Consider the following 23600-nt stretch of genomic DNA (forward strand, 5'->3'; position numbering starts at 1 on the left):
AGAGCAAAGGATGTGTGTCGTGTCTCAAAGAACATGGACAGAGCCTGGTGCGAAGTACCCTGAGAACCTAGGCTTTCCTATTCCTTGTGCCCAAGGGGTTCATGGCTGGCCTAAGGGTTGAGCTTCCCTTTACAGGCACACAGATCTCCTGGTGAATTCCTTGACTTGACCTTGCTACTAGCCACCCAAAGTAATACAATCTCTGGCCAGCATGGAGTTCTATGTGTCAGGTTCTTGGAGTTGTCTAGGGTAAATGTATTAAGAACGGCCTATCATGTGCCTCCTTGCTTTAGGTTTGTAGTATGCATAATCTGTTTCACTTTTCTGAGCTCCTATCTCTAGGTCCTAGATGGAAGGCAAGCTTGACTGGAGTGGCTGTTTTTCCCCAGGTGTTAGTCTTCCCCTTGCATCCCAGCCTGACTGAATCACCTTGGTCTGTTCTCTCCCAGATCCCATCGTTGGGGCTATAGGAACATATAGGGAAGTGTGAGATATTGCACTAGGATGTAGTCTGAGAGTTAGAAGAGCCCTTAAAGATTCCTCTAATTGAAGCCCTTCATATTGTCATATTGTTCTTCACTTGGCCATCACCTAGATCTTGAGTTATAATCGGAGTCAGGTGGCAGTGCCCAGAGCCGTGGGCCCTAAGAAGCACACACTGAGGGAGCAGGAGGGGAGTCTGAGCTGGCGCTTTGCTCTTATTGCAATGTTTTGAGTGGGAGTGGGGTCCTGAACACTGAATCAAAGTCTTTAGATCAATGCATTGTCCCCTGATGTATCTGGGAATCAAATAAGATAAAATGAGCTGAAGGTGAGGTAAGAAGGGCTTAGATTAGACTTTCAGAAGGACTGGCATAGTGGAAACAGTGATTATGGCATTGTCTTCTCTAGGAGGTTTTTAAAAATAGGAACTGTGTTATTGGGTCTGGGCTGGGTATGGAGGTCTTTATGTATGGTTGTGGAGGGATGGTCAGTTTGTTTGTCCTGGGACACCTCTAGCAAGCCCAGACAGCTGAGAAATCCTCATTTTTTAAATGAGACCGTCCTGGGAGGAAAGAAAGGCAGACTTGGAGCTGGGGAAGGTGGGGGAAGGGAAGCAGGTATTCGTGGAGGGCTGCTTGAAGACCATCTGTATTTCATTACAGAGCTGCCTCTCTCACCCTCTTCCCTGTGTATGCTCCCCCTCCCTCTCTCTCTCTCTCTCTCTCTCTCTCACTCTCACTCTCACTCTCACTTTCTCTCTCTCTCACACACACACACACACACACACACACACACACATACACACACACTCACTGCTGCTCTGACTCCACTCCCATCCTTAATTCTAGTGAAGATGCTAAAGGAACATCATATCAGACTCCTGTTACCTCTTCCCCAGACTCGACAGATGCAGCTCTCAAAGCTGAGAACTGGACCAGTCTCCTGGAGCCCAGCTTCCCTGATAGCCGCTGCTGCCGTTCACACTGTTTCTTTACGGAGGCAGCTCCTTTGTCTCAGGGATCGAGGGTTTTCCTGAATCTCCCAGCTTTGCCCAGCCCCTGTGTGAGAATAGCTGGAATGGGATGAAACCACAGCGAGGGAGAGGGGTGGAGGTAGAGAAGGCTTCGGTTTTCTCTGCTGAGCTGGGTGCGCTCTGCTTAATTAGCATGAGAATAGAAAGGCATTCTCCCTATCCTCCCTTAGGGATGGAGAGGAAAGAAGAGCAAAGGCTGTAGCTCTGTCCTACTCCATCAGAGATTCTGGGACTGGGAAAATGACCACCTTCACATTTCTCCAATCCTCTGAGGACCCCAGGACCCACGGTATTGAGAAAAGCTTTGATGGAGCCGGCTGGTAGATCTCCACTCCAGATTTTCCAGCTGTCCCTGTCCCCCCACCGCTCAGAGAGCAGGATGCTGAGATGGCTCGGTGATGCAGAAGGTATGTGCTTTTTCAGTTCTGGTGCTGATGCTGTGTGTGTGGTGAGGTCTCTGTGGCGCAATGGACGAGCGCGCTGGACTTCTAATCCAGAGGTTCCGGGTTCGAGTCCCGGCAGAGATGGTCACCTGGCAGGTACCTCTTTTATTTTGTATGCTGTCATGCTAGGTCGATAATTATATTTATTCCTTCCTGGGGCTCTGGGAAGAGAAAGGAAACCGCTTTCCTTGGGAATCCTGGACCTCCCCTCTTTTTCTGTCTCCTCCTTCTTTGTTCTTTCTCTGTTCCTCCCTTACTAATTTTCGTTGTCTAATGAAGGCTCAGATGTCTGCTGCATCTCTCTGCTCAGCCTGACTGACACAGCCTTTGAATCCTTTGCTTCATAGAAAAATCATTGGCACAGAGGGACGGAGATGCCTGGCCATAGGTTTTGGAACCACTATGGTTCCATCCCTTTACCTCGAAGAAAACAAAAAAGCAGATCGTCCCATATGCTGATGAGGAAAGGTCCAGTTGTGTTCCAAGGTGACAATCACCTTGACCCAGGTGGGTCAGGAGATGGATGGGATCATGCAGAGGATGATTTCTTGTGCTATCTTTGTTGGCTATACTTTTGTATTCCAAAGGGTGGGCTTTTTGTGCTAATGCTCATCACCGACTTCCTCATCTACAAGGTGAGATGTAATCATTGCTCTTTGTCTCAGTGGAATAAACTACACAACAGCATGCCAATTACCGGCAGCAGACAAACTTGTACAAGAAAGTCAAGGTCTTAAATGCTCTTTGCTGTGAAAAGTTTGCAGCCTTTCCTGATTACAGGACAAAGTTTGAAGTTTGTATCTGACTGTTATTTTCATAATTCCTGGTTTCCAACAAGCCTTTTTCTCACCACCTCTCTCACCCTGCATCCACTTCTGCTGTCTTTCCCTATCTCATCTAATGGGCCATATTCAGCAAGATTGGGAGCTCGGTCAGATTGGTTTTCTACTTTGGGCTGGCCTGGCTCTCTCCCTTTCACGTTGCAGCCTCTAGTCTATTAGCTACAGGGAGCCACCCAAGCCAGGAACTGACCTCTACCTCAGGTGAACTCAGGAAACCTGAGAAGACACACCTCTCCTCCTGACTGCTGGCGAGTCAGCATCTCTCCCACACGGGGCTCTGGACGGGCGACCAGAGGACACAGCCAGCTGTGCACTCCTGCTCTAAGGAAGCTGGGCGGGCTGAGAGAGGAGAATCCAAACCATGCCAAGAGGTAGGGAATTGACAGGGCAGACAGGAGGACAATGGAAGGCGACTGATGTGTTTTAAGCCTTTAGGACACATACATGTTTGTAGCAAGTTGAAACTCCTGAAATTCTTTTGAAGCAGTCTGGTACTTTAAAGGGACTTAGGATTCTTGCAGTAAGAACCAACACAGCTTTACCTTCCTGAGTTACTTTGGTAGAACACCAATTCGAGTATTAACTCTTTCCTACCAGCCCCATGGATATGCCCTTTGGAGGATACTGGTGTGGACCTGAAATCCCTGGGCAGCCCTTCTGGAGCCTATTTTTAGCTCAGTTTATCCTAGATATTTTTGCTTAAAGGTCAGGCCTGAAAGGAAATTGGTCTGTGTGTGTGGATGGGGGTGTGTGGCGGGAGGGCGTTTTGGGGGGAGGTTTAGGGAAGGGGCATATCAGAGTTTTCAGCCTTAATTCAGAATACTACCTACATCTTTTAGCCCCCCACCCCGACCCTGCATCATTCTATTATAATTGTGCTGCTCAATAGTAACAGTTTTGAAAAGTTAAGAGGGTTGTTCCTCTGTTACTGTTAAAGTTTGTGGTAAGAGTACAGGTTCATCATGGCCTACTCTAAGGTTTTCTCAATTCTAGAAGCTTTCTAGGAATGTCGTTTTTATGAAATTGTGGGAACTGGGAGGGAATGTGTGCCCAAGTAGGCACTGAATTGAGATTCGTTCAAGTGTTTGATCAGGGTGGAATGTAGGCTGCTCCTTACGTGAAGTTCTATACCAGTGAGAAATAAACCTCACAGATAATCCCCCAAACTTATTTTAGCCAATGATTTCCATTTTCTAACTTAGAACCAGAAGACCTTGGTTTAAGTCGCAGCTTTGCCAAGTTTCTAAACCTCTCTGAACTTTAATTTGCTAGTTTATAAATACAAAATGGTACTACTTATCCTCCAAACGTAAAAATGAATGAGGAAGTCCATTGTACAGCTCTGTACAAGTATATAGGCTCTGTTAGTTTTGGGATTGCTTTTTTCTCTCTCCTCAGCATGTGGGAAAGATGCCTGGCCAGAGAGTAGGGAAATGAAAGGGTCTGAATGATCAGCTCCTGCCTGGAACCTCCACTGTGGCTGTATGCCACCAACTGGGGCTGATGCTGACTTGTGCCACCCTAACAAAGAGGATGGAATGGACTTTCTAGCTAGTGGAGTCCTTCAGAGGGCAGATGGTCCCTCTGTGCCTTACAGAGGTGGGTTCATCTCAGCCAGGTGGGTAGAGGCCCCTGCTGGCTACACCACTGAAGGGAAATAAAAGCTTCCACTTATTCAAACATCATCAGCCTTTAGCTCCCTCAGCCTCTGAGGGGTAATGTTTTGGGGACTTGAAGAAGGACATCACCAGCACTGGCAGCAAGATTTTCCACACTGGTAAAAATTCCTTTATATGTGATAAAAACTTTCTTCTTAACATACGAGAGATAACTTCTAATTTATGAATATCATAATTATTGTATTTTAAAGATAGAATATAAAATAGAAATGGGTGGGTTTTTTTTAATAAACTCATTTCACTGTAGGACTCAAATGCTTCACGGGTGCTGACGATGATCATTAATTACAAAGTATGCAGGCAGGATATGTCTTATTTATTATTGTATTCGCACTGCCTGAAATATGGTTGGCGTTTGATGGATATATTTGAAAGAATGAATGCTGACTTAGACTGGCTATAAATTATGTAGATAGGAAAGAGAAAGAGATGGAGCTCCTAGGGATCAGGAACACAGGAGATATCTTCATGCATTAATTCATTCACTTTACAAATATTTATCAAGTGCCCACTTTATGCCACTTTCCATGTTGCAGGCACTGGGATCCAAAATAGCATTGCCCACTTCCCTCATGGAATGCATATTCCCATGGGCGAGATAAAGAATAGTTAGGTAAATAATATTATGATAGAATTGTAGGTAGGGATACCTGCTGAGGAACTAATGATTAAAGATAGAGTGATGTGAAGTGTGGTGGTCACAGAAGACTTTCCCAGGAGGTGGCATTTGAGTGAAGACTGAATGAAGCAAGAGAGCTCAGTGAGATCCAGAAGATGGGTGTTCCAAACAGAGAAACAGCAAGAGCAGAGAACCTGAGTTGGGCATGAGCTTGATGGCTTTGAGGGAAAGCACAAAGGTCAGTGTGGTTGGAAGGGAGGGAGTGATGAAGAGTAAAGTTCAGAGATAAATATGGGGCATGTCATATAGGATAATGTACTCAACCCTATCACAGCCAACTCTGCCTTGTGTAATAAGTCCAGTGTCTCCTCACTTTTCCTTTACTTTCCTGCAGTGAAATTTATAGGTTATATAACTTCCTACGCACATAATTAAAACAAATCAATAAAATATCCTCTTTGTAATATAAGGAAATAAATTTGTAATAAATGCTGTGTATTTTAATACATAAATGCCACACTAGCAGTCATACCTATATGAAGAATCACCTTCAGTGCAACAGCTATAGATGTTATATATGCAAAAAAGAAATACAGGCATGTTTTAAATATCACAAGGAATGTCAGTCACAAGCAGTGTTGTGATTTTCCAAGCTGGTGCACACTTGATAAATTTATCATCAAAACAAATTAAATCTTCTTGCAAAGTATGCAGCATTTTGCATTCCTGAATATTTTAGGAAGTTTTAAACCATGCAGAAACTGTAGTTATATGGAAAAATAAGATAGAACCTAGGTCTAGACACCAACAACTAGCCTTTCAGTAGGCCATTCAAAAGAAGTGCACAACATGGGGCAAAGTCTTCTTTGTGTGAGATGCATCTACACATTGCAGGACACACAAATCCCAGGTAATCTTCCTCTCTGCGGCTAGTAGTGGTCCCCAATCATTACAAAAACAAAAAATACTCCACTAAATTTTCAAACCACTACCTCGGGGCAATTGCAGACCAACTGGCAAGTGCTGACATAAGGCTTGTAAGTCAAACTTTCCTTCATACTAATGAAAATCATTGGTGGGTTTGAGCATAGAAGTGGTAGAATCTGATTTAGATGTTAAAAGGATAATTTTGGCTGTTGGTAAAGAATAGACTGGATTGGGGGGAGTGGAATGTTTGCAGGTCTGCTGGACCCAACACCTTTTAGAAGCAGCGGGACGTGGCACTGTGGTTCCCAAGTGGTGGAGCTAGTACCACCAGAAGTGGAGGGTTTTATAACAATGCCCACCTACAAAAGTGATTTATCATCTCTGGAGAGCTAGCCTGGCATGGATCATTTATATTTTGTCTAGGAACTACTTTTATTTATTGTCATTACAATGATTCCACTTACTAGGAAAAAAAAAAATGTTCATTTTGTTTGTATTTAAGAGCCGTAGGAAATGGAACTTATTCTCCTAATCATGATTTCAGTGTTTATGTCTTTTGCAGTTTCTATAAATTATAATGGAACAGAATGTTTTTAAACTTCTCCATGTCTTCCTTGGAAGATATATCTTTTTGCTTCTGCAATGGTAATGTTTTCCTGTGGTGGTTCCATTGAGAGAATGGACAGCAGCTGAGGCACAGAGTCACATGATACGAGAAGCTGGAAACACGAGCATAGTGGAGGAAAAACTGCATGGGGATGACACGGACCTGGGTCTGCATCAGAGGGCTTCCTCTTCACTTGCATAACTTTGGGCATGCACTAGGTTTCTTGAGCCTTGTTTTTCTCATCTAGAAAATGAGCCAAATAATATCTAGAATTAAATAAGGTAAAATGGAAAAGTGTCTGGATACGTAGATACATAGTAGGTGCAAAAACAAACACTGGCTTCCTTTGTTTATGGACAGTTTGTCCAACCAGACTTCTTCAGACTGCATGCCTCAAGCTATTTTCTTGGAGATCCTGTGTGAGGCTCTGGGGAACTTAGCCATGGACCACATGTTTCTCCACCTTGAAAATGCTTGGGCATAGTAGAGTGCCAAGGGAAATAAGAAGTGCACAATGTATCTTCTATAGTAGTTACCCTCAGGAGGGCTCACTCCCCTGTGGTCACTGTGGGAGCCCTGGATTTCTCTCTAGGGTTCTGAGCATCGAAACCTTGCAGCAATCCTTAGTCCAGCCCTGGGGACAAGGTTTCACAGGCCCTGTGGAGAGGGTCATGTGAAGCCTTTTCTGCTAGGAGCAATGCAAGGCTTTAAAGCTAGGTATGAGGGCAAGTATGTCTATACAGGGAAGGTGGGATGAGTCTAAAGACAAATTCCTGGGGAGCTGGGAGGAGATAGGATACCAGAGATTGGCTGCTGTGTTCCTGACCAGGGCACTTTCTGGGAGTGCTGCCTGCCATGCACCCAGTTCAGTCCTGAGTCTCGGAGAAGCATCATCTGGGAATCACTAACAACCCCAAATATTCTTCTTCCTTCTTTCCTTTTAGGGAAATGGTACCATCCAAAATAGCAGACAATTTAGAACCAATTATACTTATTTTGAAGGAATATGCAACTTTTTTCTTTTCTAATTATGCACAAACTTCCAACAGTACTTTAAAATTTTTGTACTTAAGTGTGCCCCAAGTAGTGGAGGAGAGTGATTGCTTACCCCCAGGTGTCACGAAGCAGAGCCTAAAGTGGCTTTTGCCAAGTACAACATTACTTTGAAGTCTCATACTTTATGCTACATTCTAGTACAAATTTGGGGTTCTATTTCATTATATCTGCATTTTTAGGTACAAAAATATTTATGTGGCTCCAAACCTTATAATAAAAATGACTGGCATGTCCCACATATGGGTGTCTGTTATATATCAGTTATAAAATCACAGAGGTATATTAATATTAAAAATGAGTTTGTGACCCCTGAGTATTCACTCAGAGGTGACGGGGGAGATAGCCTAGAGACTGGTTAAGTAGATAGAAACCTGGCAGGGAATGAACATTCATTCAGTTACTCATTTGACAGATATTTATTTAGTGCCTACTCCATGCTAAGCATCGAACTAGATGTGGTGATACAAGGATAAGCAAAAAGAGACAGAGATTATTACACAAATACATGTAGAATTGCAACTGTGAGTGAGAGAGGTCGATGGAGCCAAGGCTGTTTATGGCAGAGGGAGCTGACCTCCTCAGAGGGGCCAAGGAAAGCTTCTTCCAGGAAATGTCTCTTGACTTGAATCTGAAAGATCAGTAGGAAATAGGCAAAGAATGAAGGAAAGAGCTTTCCAGACAAAGGAACAGGGAGCACAGAGGTCTTGTGGTGGGAGGGAGGACAAATGGCTGAAAAGTGAGTGTGGTTTCACTACAGAGAGGAAGGCAGAAAGTGGCGTGAAATGAAGTTGGAGAGAGAGGCAGGAGGCTGACCCCACAGGGCCTTGTTGTGACTGCAGGGGGTTTTGTCCTTATCTGAAAAACAGGGAGAAACCACTGAAGGGTTTTAAGTCAAAGAATAACATGATTAGCTTTGCATTTTAGACCGATTACTACAGCTGCTGCTCAGGGGACAGGGTAGAAGGGTGCCAGGATAGATGCTGGAGCTGAATAGCAGTTCAGTAGTTGTTGTGCAAAGTGAGGTTAGCCTGGATTGGGGGGGGGGTGTGTAGTAGTGCAAACAGAGAGAAGTAGGTGGGTTTTAGAGATATTTAGGAGCTAAAATGTGCAGGATTTGGTGGTGGGTTGGAAATGGTACAAAGAGGAAGGACTTGTCAAGTATGGCTCCAAGATTTCTGGCTTGCCTACCATTGACTGAGATAGGAAACACTGATAGAAGACCAGGTTCAGGGTAGGTGAGTTCAGCTCTGAGATTCTAACTTTGAGGTGCTATGAAGTTGAGAGCCAGGTCAGGGTCTGAACTGATGGTTTGATTTTGGGAGTCATCTGCATGTTGGAATTTGAAGCCAAAAGTATGAATGAGATCACCTGGGAGAAAGTGTAGAGTGAGAAGGACCTAAGAATGAGCTAAGAGGAACTCTAATATTTAATGGCACAGTAGAAAAAGAGAAAAGCAATGGCAAGAGAAATAAGAGGGAAACCAGAATATTATCATTTCTGAACTCACAGGAAGGGAGCGTTCAAGATGGGACTTGATTGAGTACCACATGCTACTGAAAAGTCAAGAATAAGCAGAACTAAGCTTATCTGTTAGATTCAGTGACGTGGAAGCCAGTAGTGGGAGTTATTTCACTTTCTATGGAGTATCAGGGCAAGAAACTGGATTGGAGTGCAGAGGAAGGGGGAGAGGAAGACATGGAGGGAACACAGAGAGGCAACTCTTAAAAGTTTGGCTGAGAAGGGATGAGGGGATGGTGGTGAGCTGGATGGCAGAAAGAGCCAAACAAGAACATCTTTTTGTTTTTTCTATTTTAAAACTTTTAATTCTGGAAATTTTCCAATGTAAATAAATTCAACAGAGTAGTATCACGAGCCCTCATGTACCCATCACTTAGTTTCAACAATGATTAACTCATGGCCAAACTTGTATCTATACATCCACCCATTTTATTTGTTTTTTCAGTGGGAGAGACTTGAGCTGTTTGAAAACCACTGGGGAGGAAGCCATTGAGAAGGAGAGTTTGAATAGTCAAGAGAGAGAAATAGAGGAAAAAGGCAAAAATGATAGCCAAAGTTTCTGAGAAAGTGGAGGGGGGTGGGAATATGATGTAGAGTACCGTGAAGGGATTCACTTTGGTAGCTGGAGATTCAGCTTCTCTCTTGCTGTAGGATGGTAGCATGTGTGCAGATGTAGATTTGCATGTTGACATCCGGAAGACAAGAAAATTTCACCTGATGATGGACGTGGCTCCTTCTCTTCCTCTTCCTCCTTCTCCTCCTCCTCCTCCTTCTTTTAAAGTAAGTAATCATGTCATCTTGTGAGAATAACTGGGAAAAAGAGGATGTTGCGTGTTTGAAGAAAGCATAGAAAGTTGGATTAGTTATTGTGGAGAGAGAGAGAGAGAGAATGCTAATATAGCAGAGAAATGTGGACTATTTAGTAGATGGTGTTAAAGGACCAATTTGGAGGAGATGGATTAGCCCTGAGAAGCAGATCCAATTCACATACATATGTATGTGTGTTTGTATATCTGGCTTGTTAACATTAGCCTTCATAGTATAGTAGTAGTATATCTAATGCTACTCTATTCCCCAGTGGAGGAATGTATCTAGGCGCATGTATATGTGTCTGCACAGAAGGCATGGACTCCACAATCTCCTGATTGTGTGATCAGAGTATATATATCTCAAAAAGGGAGGTGATTTAATTCTTAAAACATTTTAATTCTTAAAATGTCCAACAGCACATTGGCGTTTGTGTTTCCCATTAATTGGTTCAGGGCGCCACCTGCTGGAAATCTTGCTCAACAATGCCAGCCAGGCTTTTCCAATGCAAAATCTAAAACCTTTCTTCTCTGGAAAATCAGTGTTCCTGCATACAGCATTTCCCTCATGGTATGTGAGCCTCATTTATTAGATACTCTTTTACTTTCTTTATTTGCATGTCAAATCACAAACATTAAAATGTGTTCTTTTCTGACTTGATTTTGGTCAAAGATCGCATCTATCCCATTTCAATGCACGCGTTGCCTGTAAACCTCATCCATGATCCATATATGAAAGAAGAGAAATAAGATGTCAGACTTATCTGAAGTGGCGCGAATAAGAAGTAGATTATTAGTTAAAGGTGTAGAAAGTATAAAAGATAGAGTCCAACTTCGACCAGGTTAAGAGGTGTCTTATTTAGTAATCCCTCAAATTTGGATGTTGTCCATGGCTTCCTATCCTAAATTCCTCTATATGTATTTCTTTATAATTTCCAAACTTGACCCCTCAGGAAACCAGGCTACTATAAAGGATCCTTTTCATGGTCTATCTTAATCTGAGTACGACGCCATTAAAACCTTTTCTCCAAGGTCTCCAGGTCACACCACTAAACGGCTCCCAGTTTCTAGGTTTTCTTCAAATAATTCCTTTCCTTTGAATTAACTTACTCTACGGGAGAGTTCAGGGATAAATCACTCTAATTGCTCCTTTAATTCAGTCAATAACTTTTAATTATGGTCATTTTACATATACAAACTCAGTCATGATTCACGGGGAATTTAGAGAAATGCCGTATAAAGTACTGAGTTATTCACAAGAAAAGCAGCATTTGTTTACTTTTTTTATTGGAGTATAATTGCTTTACAATGTTGTGTTAGTCTCTGCTGTACAGTGAAGTGAATCAGCTATATGTATACAAATATCCCCTCCCTCTTAGAAAAGCATTTGTCTATTTCCTCAGCCCGTCTTCATTAAATGCTTACTGTGTGTCAGGAGCTTTGAGAAGCACTGGGGAGATATGGGGAACAAGACAGACATGATTCTGACCCTTACAGAGCTTGCTACATAGTGTGGAAAGCAGACATTAATTACGGCATCCCAACATGTTCTGGTGAGTTCTCTGCTAAAAGAAGTACAGAGAATGTCATGGAATATCTGGAGGACAGAGAGTCATGGAGGTCTTCCTGGAAGAAGTGGTATGAAGCCATGGAAGAAAGGGAGAACAAAAAGACACCAGACAGGCTATGGGACGGGAGTGAAATGCTGAGAGCCAGACTGTGGAGGGGTTGATAAATCTTTTTAAGGAGTTTGGGTTTTATTATAAGAGCAAATACCAGCAATGAAAAATTTTAACTGTTTGTGTGTGTATGGGGGTAGGGGTGACCACACTCAGATTTATATTTTGGAAAGATTATTCTAGCTGAAATTTGGAGACGTTCTGGAGGAAAACCCCTGATGGGACATTAGTTTCAAGGTATGTGTGATGTGGCATTGGCTTATATTAGGGCAGTGGAGAAGGAGAAAAGTGAGTGAATCTGAGAGATATTTAAGATGTTGAATGGATAAGACTTGGTGGAAATTGGTTTTACGGTCAAAGGAAGAGACGAGTCCAGGATGGCTCACAGCTTTCTGGCTTGAACCAAGGGGTGATGGGAGGTGCCACTTAGTGAGACAGTGTGTACTAGACAAGATGTAGATTCTTGAAATGGTCAGGGAAGGTGAGTATTCCCCCTTGGACATGTTGAATTTGAAATGTCTAAGACGTATTGGTAGATATGTCTAGTGAGCAATGAGATATGTGAGCCTGGAATGAGGAAGAGGAATCTGGGCTGGAGAGACAAGTCAGGAATCATCAGCCTGTTGGGAGTAAATTGATGTTTTGAGAGTGGTCGACATCTCACTGAAGGTACAGAAAAAAGAATGGCTAAAAAGAAGCCCTGAGGAACCCATCATTTAAGGAATCATTAGAAGAGGGGGAAGCCAACACAGGAGACCGGCCAGAGAGCCTAGGAAACAACCAGGAGGACAGGTGCCAGAGCCAATGGAAAGAAGCTCTTGAAAAAGGGTGTGTGGGCAGCAGTGGCAAAGCCTGCTGATAACAACTGATGTTTTCTTTAGAAGTAAGTCATGTGTGGCCTTGCCCAGTGCAGGTGCAGTGGAGGGCCAGAGTCGATTTCAGTTGGTTCACATGTGAACTGAGGAATGAGGAAGGGATGAGAAAGTGGAGGCAGTGAGTGCAGATTTGTTGTGAAATGGAGTTTAGGGATGGGGTGGGAGCTGACGGGAGAAGTATGGTTAGGGGAGTGATGTTGTTTTTTGGAAATGAAAGGGTTGAGAATGTTTCAACACTCATGGAAATTATCCCATGAAAGAAAGGCTGAAGGAACAAGAAAGGAAATACTCACTAAATAGTTTAGTCCCTAAGAAGATAACCAGAGCTAATTAAAAGATAATCATTTACTGGGCCCTTCTTTGTGCAGGAACTGTTCTGAGAGCACTATCTCATTTGAGTCTTATACAGCCTCTCTGAGAGGTACTATTTTTATTATCCCATTTCTTTGAGATGAGGAAACTGACGCACAGATAGGTACCAAGGCCATGCAGTACATGGTGGAGCTGGGATTCATAACCATGCATCTGACTTGAGACTTGCACCATTAATCACAAAGGCCTTGTTGTGTGATCCTCAGCCTAGCTGGAGACATAAATAGGAGGTATCCACCCTTTGTTCTTGTAAATAAAGAGGAAGGATATGGGGCAGTTACGGGTGCAGGTAAGTGCCAGCTTGATTGGCATTATTAATTTCCTAGGGATGCCATAACAAATTACCCCAAACTGGGTGGTGTAAGAACACAGAACTTTATTCTCTCACAGTTTTGGAAGTCAGAAGTCCAAAAATTAAGGCATCATCTGGTCTCTCCCCCTCTGAAGGGGTCCCTTGTCTGAGGCTGCATACCTCCTACCTCTGCCTCTATCATCACATGACCAGCTTCTCTGTGTCTCAGAATTCTTTCTGCCTTTCTCTTATCAAGAGACCTGCCATTGGATTTAGGGCTCACCCTAAACTTAGTTATGTCTGCAAAAATTCTTTTTCCAAATAAGGTCACATTCACAGGTTTTGAGGGTTAGGATCTGGACATATTTTTTTTTTTTTTTTTAGTGGGGACACTATTCAATCCACTACAGTTAGAAAGTTGAAGGAATTTGGTCTGAAGGATCTCTATCTTCTATGAAGTAGAATGAGAGTAATTTTCTGAGCGTGAACTCAGATGTAGAGGGGTCAAGTATCTGAAGAGAGTGAAGAAATCTTGAAGTAATTATTATTGAAATGTGGAGAGTCAGCTGAGTAGGAAGCACAGTATGTTTGTGGAGCAGCGTGGAGAACGCAGATAAAGTTTATCATTAATTCATAGCTGTGTGATTTTCTCTAGCAGCGATTCGCAGCTGGGTACAAGCGTGGAGAAAGCTGACAGGTGAAGTGACTGGAGTTACAGTCTGGGGGGAGGGAAAGGGATGTGGAGGAAGGACAGAGACGGAGGAGGTTTAGGATACTGGCAAGTGGGGATTTTCTACAGCCCCTAGGAGCAAAGCTGGGTGTGCATGGTAATGAAGTCAGAGGGGGACTAAGGGATGGGTCAAAAAGCAGGCGAGAGGCTGGGAGCAATTCAGTGAACTAGCTGTGATGCTGCAAGGTTATTCTCAGAGTATAGAGTATTTGATTGTATCAATTTACATGAGGAAAAGAATCTGCTTGCAGCAGAAGCAAAGAGAAGGTTAATGGGAATGGATAAGTCAAAGAAAAGAGAAGGCAAGAAAATAACAAAACAGAAACAGACTCACAGATATAGAGAATAAACTAGTGGTTACCAGTGGGGGCAGGGAAAGGCAGAGGGGCGATATAGGGGTAGGGGATTAAGAGGTTCAGACTACTGTGTATAAGATACATAAGCTACAAGGATATGTTGTATAGCATAGGGAATATAGCCAATATTTTATAATAACCTTAAGTGAAGTAGAATCTATAAAAATATTGAATCATTATGTTGTATACCTGAAACTAATATAATATTGTAAATCAACTATCCTTCAATTATTTAAAAAAAAGAGAAGGTAGGATTCAGGACAGGCCACCCATGTGGACAGAGAGTCACACAGGAAAATGGCAGGACCTGGGTGGCGAATGCTGCTAATGGTGTGGCGTTTGACCTAGAACCCCAGGACTTTGGTGGTTGGAGGAAGCTATTGAGGTCGGATGTGTGGTTCCCTTGGGATGACATTGAACACTTTATTAGTGAAGATTCATTTTTTTTTTTTTTAAAGCAAGCATCTGCCTTTTTTATTTATTTATTTATTTATTTATTTATTTATTTATTTATTTATTTATTTATGGCTGTGTTGGGTCTTCGTTTCTGTGCGAGGGCTTTCTCCAGTTGCGGCAAGTGGGGGCCACTCTTCATCGCGGTGTGCAGGCCTCTCACTGTCGCGGCCTCTCTTGTTGCGGAGCACAGGCTCCAGACGCGCAGGCTCAGTAGTTGTGGCTCACGGGCCTAGTTGCTCTGCGGCATGTGGGATCCTCCCAGACCAGGGCTCGAACCCGTGTCCCCTGCATTGGCAGGCAGATTCTCAACCACTGCGCCACCAGAGAAGCCCCCAGTGAAGATTCTTGAGAGAAACAAAACCAATAATGTGTGTGTGTGTGTGTGTGTGTGTGTGTGTGTGTACGGAAAGGAAGGGAGGGTGAGAGATACTGATTGATTTATTATTAGGACCTGGCTTATGTGATTATGGAGGCTGAGAAACTCCTACCCAGGAGAACAGATAATATAGTTCCAGTCCAAGTCCAAATTCGGAGGCAGGAGAAGACTGATGTTCTAGCTTGAAGACAGTCAGGCAGAGAGGAAAAATTCTTTCTTAGCCTTTTATTCTATTCAGGTTTTCAACAGATTGGATGGGGCCAACCACATTGGGAGGGGCAATTTGCTTTACTCAGGCTACAGATTCAAATGTTAGTCTCATCCAGAAACGCCCTCACAGACACACCCAGAAATGATGTTTGACCAAGTATGTGGGCACCCCCGGCCCAGTCAAGTTGACACATAGAATTAACCACCACAAACACCTTGATTACATGAATGGTCTTACTCTATTGGTCTTAAGTCTCTTGGATTATAAAACGAAGGGGTGAAGAAGATTATTCCTCAAAGTCCTTCTCATTTTAACTTTTGTGTTTTAAAGTGTAATTTCAAATCCTTAAGGTGGAAAGAAACATCGTATTAAAGTTCTCCTTAATTAAATATACCTCGAAATGACTCCTGTGAATCCACAGGTCTTAGAAACGAATGATTATACCCAGAGTCTGGCTAATCTTCACTACCTATCTGCTTTTTTTTAAAACTATGAAAGTCTTGAGAAAACAACTTTACACAGCACAGCCACAGAAACTTCTCCATCATTAACACACAGTTTCAAAAGTTTCCTGGACCACGATCCTAGTTCTGGGTTGTTCTCTGCCTTTGCTGAGCGTGGAGTAAGTGATATTGTGACACGGCAGCATCATCTCAGGTGAGTCTGTCATTCAGGTTAATGTAGCAAACTTGCACGCAGACAGTGTATTCCAAGTTGTTACTTTTGCTTGAGATCTGTGCCTTTTACAGGTGGGTTAAATATATCTTTTTAAGTAGGTGTGCCTGAGATTAATAAAGACAGTACTTTCTGGAAGCAGAGGGTGGGGATGAGATGACATTTTGCAGTGTGGCACATTTGTCTAGTTTGGGGTTAAGGAAAGGAGAGTGTAAGCAGAGCCCTTGGTTTACACATTTCCGGCTGGAGGAGTTAGATGGAGAAGAGTCTTCTCCGACTGATACACTTTATCTATTCACTCCGCTTGGAATGCCCTTCCTCCATTTCTTCACTGGATGACTTAAAACAACCTCTGAAATGTCAAACTCCTCTGTGTAGCCTTTCTTGGCTAACCTTCCCACCCCATCTAGATCAGGTGCCTTACCTTTGACTGCCTGTCACCTCCTGTGTGTACCTCTGTCGTGGCGTTCCCCATGCCATATTTACTTGTCTTTTATTTCTGTCTCCCCAACAGAATGGCTGACACGTAAGAGACGATTAATTTATACTGAAGTCATTTTATTGTGGACTTTTGATGCATTTGTCATTATCTTGCTTCTGTCACTATGTCTGGCAACTATTTTATATCAGTCACTGTGTTAGGAACTGGAAGAAGAATAATAAACAAGACATAGGAGGCCCTGACCCTCATGAAACATGTATTCAGGTAGGAGATATTGACAAAAAGGAAAGCAGCAGAAAAAAATAAATAAATGAAGTAGCCACCATTTGTAATTAGTTTGTTAGGAAGGGAATAAATAAGAGACTGAGACAGAGGCTGATGGGTGGAGGTACTTTGGGTAAGATGAACAAGAAGCCTTTCCCAGTTGGGAAAGGGGGGCGAACTCCAGGCAGAGGAAAGGGCAGAATGAGGCCCTGAGTTAAATATGGATGGAATAGAATGAGCTGGGCATCCTGGACAGACACAGGAGTGAGATCACACAGAGATGTTGCCCCATAGTTAGGAGTTCAGAAGGGAGGACTTGGGAGATGAGTGACAAAGTGCTACAGGAACATCACCATCACAGTGAAGGAGATAGTACTGTCTTGGAGTCATGCAAGGGCAGTAAAGACAGAAGAATGTAGGTTTGAGATTATATGTTAAAGATAGAAATTGATCAGATATTTTGATGATTTAGATGTGAATGATGAAGGAAAGAAAGGAATCAAGGATGTTTCTCACTGAAGTAATGGATTGCTATGTACTGATCTCGGAAGATTTGGAAGAAGGAGAAAGAAACAGGCTCAAGGTCCTACTGTTATAGCACAGGGAACTGTATTCAATATCATAAGATTAAACCATAATGGAAAAGAATATAAAAAAGAGTGTATATGTATGGATAACTGAATCACTTTGCTGTACAGCAGAAATTAACACAACATTGTAAATCAACTATATACTTCAAAAAAAAAAAAAAAAAAACAGGCTCAAGAGAAAGATAAGAGTTCTATTTACACTTGAGATGTGTGTAAATTTTCCAAGAGAAAGCTCCAGGCGGGTAGTTGGATATGAGTTTTGAGCTCAGAAGAGCTCAGAGACTTCACGTGTAAATTTAAAAGGCCTCCACATAAAGATCATAAGTAGTAGACCTGTGGAAATTGATGAGGTTATTTAGGGAAGAAAATGTAGAGAGAAGAGCAAAGAGGGCTCAGACAAGCTCTTTGGACCCCCATGATTTGAAATTTGGGTAAAGGAGGAGGAACCATTCAAGAAAACTGAGGAGAAACAGCCAGTAAGAGAGAAAGTGGTTTTAGGAAACAAAAAAGAAAAATTTTAAGGAAGAGGGAGTGCCATTGCTGAGAAGTTCAGTAACATGACTGAGAAGTGTCCATTGAACTTTGCACAACATGGAAGTCAGTGGGTGTTTCAGCACGAACAGTTTCAGTGAGCGGTGAAGTCAGAGGCTAGATTTCAGTAGTATAAAATTCAGAATTTAGGAACGGAGGCAGTGTGTGTAAGTCACCCTTTCAAGAAGTTTGGCTGTAGAAGAGAACTGAGAAATGGACCAGTAGGTATGGAGAGGTGTGGATCAATGAAGGATTATTGTTGTTGTTATATTCTTAAAGAGAGATAGTGGATTATGTTTTTAGGCCAAAGAAGATAATCCAGGAGAGGGGCAGAAATTGGAGGTTCAGGAGAAGAAAGATAATGTAAGGCTTGACGTCTTCTAGGATTTAAGAAAAGATGGAGTCCAGAACCCAAGGGAAAGGTTGAGCTTCGAGAGGGAGGAAGGATGTGATTAGTGCAGGTGAGTAGGTGGGTTTGTAGGTCAGAAGATGTGGGGCTTCATATCCAGTGGCTTCTATTCTCTCACTAAGAATGAGGTGAAACCATGAACTAAGAATGAGTGAATGAGTGATTGGACCTATTCTGTTTCTCATGGCATGAAACTAATTTTGCCAATTCCTAAGATAGTCAACATCTCTCTTGTCAGTACTCTTTGGCTTTGTAACTCCTTTTTGACAGGGACAGATTCCTGTTCATCTGTGCTTTTTCTTTTCTGACATTAGTTTGTTGTGGTAGTCAATAGTTTTTTGATGAGATTCAAAATTCTGTATCAGTCAATGCCCCCCAATCATGCTGCAGGGGCTAGGGCTGGCCAGGACAGCTGGCTCTGTGAGGTGGGAAGAATTGATCGTCATAGTTTCTAGATGGGCTTCTTCAAGGCTTCAGAGGAGACAGACGTATGAGAAAGAGAAAACATTTGTGCAGGAAAAAAGGAAGAATAGAAATGATTAAAGGGAAAGTTTAACTTTTGCCATGTGCTACACAATATATAACACTCATTTCCATCTTCTACAAAACGTTTAAAAAAATTTGTCCTATTTGTCAAGGTTGACACTGGTGCTCTTCCTGGGCTCAGTGTAGAGTAAAAGCAGAGGCTACTCTGCAAGGGGCCCCATGCACATTTGGGTTACATTAATTTTTTTTTTATTGTGAAATAAATTATTCATAGCCAAGGATGTATATAAAATATCTGAACAGTTTAAAATGTATAATTATGATCATCAAATAAACACTCAAGTTCCAACCAGCCAGCTTAATAGGAGAACATTGCCAGTTCCTCTGAAGATGCTTGGGTCAGCCTCCTCAATGGTACCCCTCTTCCAGCCTCCAGATGTAACAAATCACTCCCTTAGTTTTCTTTATAGCTAAATAATATGTTACCTAGTTTTGGTTATTTTTAAACTGTATATAAGTGGAAACCTTCTTTTGTGTTGTTTGGTTCCCTCATCATTGTGTTTCTTGAGATTTATCCATGTCCTTAGATGTACAACAGTTTATTTATGTCCACAGATGTGTAGTGCGCCATGATATGGATATACCACAATTTATTAATACACCTTGCCTTTGACAGACACGTGATTTGTTTCCAGCTTTTTCTGTTATGACCAGTGCTGCTAGAATATTCTTGTATCTCATGGTGCAAGAGTTTTCAGACTATATACCTGGGAATAAGATTGCTAAATCATAGGTTATATTCCTAGTCAACCTCATCAGGGTATACTTTATTGCTTTCCAAAGTGATATGTTTTTTTACCAATTTTAGGTTGTCTTTTCATTACTGATAATACCAGAGACTTTGCAAACCTGGAGGCAGGGATATTACCTGGTTCTCCCTTTAGAGATAACCACAGTGCAGGAAATGGGTGGGCACTCTCAGGCCAGTGAAATTTTGGTGGCACATTTTCCTTTGTTTCACTTCTTCCTTCCCTAACCCTCATTCTCAGACAAGAATATCTCTTATCACATGGATGTGGTTAGGAGTCTCCCAGGAGGCTGAGAATGTCAGAAAACAGATTCAAAGTTAGAGGCAGAAAAAGAAGGGGGCATTGCCCTGCACACATATTTGAGGGTCTGGAATGTTCAGAAAGCAATGAAGGAAGGGCTTGATTTGCAGACGTTCTGTTCAGAAATCTTGGCCCCAGACTTGAAATGCTTTTTGCAGCTAGGAATTCCTATGGTCACTATAGTATGGATTGTGAGAACTGCAAGTTTTCTAATCTTTCATCCTCTAAGGATATGGAAATATGGATATAACCCTGCCTGAAATTCTGCTATCCTGACACTCAGGCCACCTTGGCCCCATGTTTCCTGGAGTAAGAGTACCTACTACCTACAGCTTCCTCTCTCTGTCCTCTTTCCCTCTAGGGAATCATTCATGAACCAATTACATTAGAAAAACAACCTCGAATCCTGACAAGATCCCTGAAAAGTACATACTGTTCCAACTTTAGAGATAAGAAAACTGAGGCTCAGAGAGGTGAGTAACTCACCCCAAATTAGATCGCTTCTAAGTGATAGACTTGAGAGTTGAAGTCACATCTGTTTAATTTCATCTGTGCTCTTCCTCCCTGTGCTTTCCCTGTTCTTCTATTTTCTGTCTTGTTTTTTATAACCATGTGGTCCTGAATGAGTGTCTTCTCCTGTCTGAGCTCTAGATCAAAAATTAGCAGTTCATATAGGCTTAATAAACATTTATTAAAAAATGAAAATCACCCTATGGACATCTTACATTCTAGTAAGAGTAACATTCTGGGCCAGCAAAAGGTCTTTCTTCTTTCTACCTTATTATTGGTATTGTTGTTATTGTTTTTATATGTGTCTCCTAAATCTACTCTCACAGCCTGGATCTAAACATGTGAGTTTAGCTTGTTCTACAGTTGGTGTGTGCCTACAATTAGGTAGGTTTTGGTTATAAAGCTTGCTCCGGTGTGTTGCTGGTTGTCTGTTATTTTGCTTTCATCCTATTTTGCCGGCAGAGAGCGTTTCCCCTCATGACGGTTAGGGTTTTTAGTGGAGGCTTTCCTGAGATCTGCTGTTACAAACTCACACACACCTTAGCTCTGGCATTTGTCTCAGAGAAGTAGTCAGGCTTGTCAGCACAAACAGCACACCCATCAATACCCTGGGGGCACTGCTATCACGACCTCCCAGGCTCTTTACTTCTCTAGTGACACCTCAACCTGCTAACAGGGTATCAGAAGCAGAGCCAGGAGTTGTAATACAAATGCGGGAAAGATTCAAATCAGTCTCTATCTTGGTGTGACTGGGGGGAGACCCAGTCGCCACCACCTAGGATGCACCGGGAGGCTAAATGATTCAGACCTTTCTCCTCCTGGACAACCTCCCTGCTGCCTTGCATGCTGGTCCACCTCCCCTGCTTCTCTCTTACTCTCCTGGTTGGAGAGAAGGATGCTGGTTCTCCACTGTAGCCCTGATACAGCGGGAATGTGAAGGCCATGATCTGAGTTGTTCTCTATGACCCAAAATACTCTACCCCTAAGACAATAAATTGAGCTAAAAAGAAGTTCTAAACCCTTCTAATAATGGTCATGCCACATGAAGAAAAATATTAGGGGCCTTGGGTTCTGGTTCCTTTTTGCAGTCGGTTGCCTTGTTATCCTGTGTCCTCTACTTGAAAACTGGGCAGAGAATCTCAAAGAATCATCAAGATTACTGAGGATAGCAATGGATGAGAGACCAGAAGTTTTTCATAGTCTGGAATAGGGGCTGGCAAACTTTTTCTGTAGAAGGGCAGATAGTAAATATTTTAGGCTTTGTGGGCCTGTCTGTCTCTGTTTGGATTTACAATCCTTTAAACACGTAAAAACCATTCTTAGCTTAGGAGCCTTACAAAAATGGACCACAGGCTGGATTTGGCCTGTAGTTTGCCAACTGCAGCCCTATAAGCTCATCGTCAATTTTAGAGCAGCTGGATAATAGAGAAAAAACTTCTGGAGACTTAATATGATATATTTTGGGAGGAAGCAATGAGCAGAAATATTAAGATCAAGTGTGACTAATTAGGAAATAATCTGGAAAACAAAATGAACAAAAGAAAGTAAAGGGAGGGAAGAACAGAGATTGTGAGGCAATTATTTAAAGGAATTAGAAATGTGGAAAAAAGGCAAGAATATGGGATGAAAATTGAACGGAGAGTATCTTGAATCAAGTAGAGTCTGGGAAAATGGAGTAAACAAGGCAGATTTTCTCCTAAGCATAGTTACTGGCAAATACACACAAGCCCTGTTGTGTAACAGACTGGATTTGCATGGGGATTTAAGGAGGAATTTACTCCCATCTTGTGGCTTATCACTACAGTCTCCTTTTAACCATATGTGTCGGGTCATAGGTCTTTACTTGCTTTCCTGCCACAATCCAACACTGTTAGTTTAGTGCTTGTTCAATCAGCTTTCATGATTAAAAAGAAAAAAAAAAGGAGGGAAAGAGTGCATTACTGCCATGGAGAGTAGATTGGCAAGGGTGATTGGGAAGGATGCCAGTCGTGGAAAATTTTCTGTGGATTGGGAAATAAGTGCAGGAATATGTCATGGCACTTTAATCAAAATATGAACCTTTTTTCCCCCCAGATAACTGATCATAAGAAAATATTGAAGGTGGAGAAAGAGGACAATTAGAACATGAATGTAGAGGTAATACATGTTGAAGAGAAAATAAGGAAAAGGATCTCAAATGTAAGACCAGGTTGGAAGACAGGTAAACAGGCTAATTTTTGCTGGAAGATCATTTGAAAGGCAGAGACTTCTAAATACCCAAGAAATACTGAACATCACAAGAAAGGGCCCATTGCCTCAGAATTATGAAAGAGCACTGAAGTAGGAATCAAAACATCTTGGCTTTAGTTTTTAGTCTGCTCTGTACTGATTATGTGACTTTAGGAAAGTCATTTAGCTTATCTAAGTCTTAATTTCTTCATAAGTAAAATGGAGATCATATGTTTTTCTTATTTTATACTACTGTTTTGATTTGTACATTCATATTAAAGGCCTTTGTAAAATATTAGGAACTATGATAATGACAGACATTTTATGAGTTTTAGTATTTTTTTATTATTTATTACTATTTTATTAGTGGGTTGACTTCACTCATAGAGCAGGCTGTGTACTATGATTGAAGGGCTTCCAAAGGACTAGCTGCCTGTCAAATTTCTCCTAAATTGGACTGTGATAACATGAGTTAATCATTTTCGTGGGGTCCAAGGTTTCTACAGTCCTTAGGTAATGAAAATAAAGAATAGTAAAAATGCAGATATATTAAAGACAGGATCAATTCAGTTGTGTACATCTTAGCTCTTGATTAGCTGGTCTTCTAGCAATGTCTTGAGAGAATGGGGCAGAATTACCATTAAATAGAAGGGTCCAAAGAGCTTGGGGTCACCATGAGAGCACTGAATGAATGCCTGTCTAAATATCAGAGGAGAGCAAGGCATTAAGGGAGAGAGGAACGGTCTTCTGCAATTGACATCACAGTTTTGATGACTTAGGCTAGTTTATTCTGCCCATTTCTAGGGTTTTTGAGAGATGGCAGCTTGTGATCCTTTTTCCTTTGAATTCCTTCCCAGTGCCATTTTTTTTTTTTTTTTCCTAAACAAGTGTTCTCAGGACAGGATCCTGACTAACGCTCCTAGAGTTATGGCATAGACAGCTAACATCCCGCCAAGAATTCATGCTCCCCTTCCAGGGGCCACCTTTCCAGACTGCCTTGTATCTAGAAGGGACTG

General features: G+C 42.1%; 1 long non-coding RNA gene and 1 pseudogene across 5 annotated transcripts in view; one reads left to right on the forward strand and one right to left on the reverse strand.

Annotated features, from left to right (window-relative positions):
* Window positions 1-23600, reverse strand: part of LOC309643660 (olfactory receptor 10J1-like) — a 460112-nt pseudogene that overhangs the window by 207192 nt on the left and 229320 nt on the right. The window lies entirely within an intron of this gene.
* The window catches only part of LOC309644964, a 60218-nt gene continuing 37885 nt past the window's right edge, over window positions 1268-23600 (forward strand). The window contains exons 1-2 of one of the 4 annotated variants that reach the window (XR_014254674.1): window positions 1268-2055; window positions 20228-20339. This is a non-coding gene — a long non-coding RNA (uncharacterized lncRNA). Of the gene's footprint in view, window positions 2056-14098; window positions 23349-23600 lie in introns of those variants that run through there. The other 3 variants (XR_014254676.1, XR_014254675.1, XR_014254677.1) reach the window with 3 other exon arrangements.

The sequence above is a fragment of the Balaenoptera physalus genome (assembly GCF_965194825.1).
Source record: "Balaenoptera physalus genome assembly, chromosome: 1".
Taxonomy (NCBI): domain Eukaryota; kingdom Metazoa; phylum Chordata; class Mammalia; order Artiodactyla; family Balaenopteridae; genus Balaenoptera; species Balaenoptera physalus.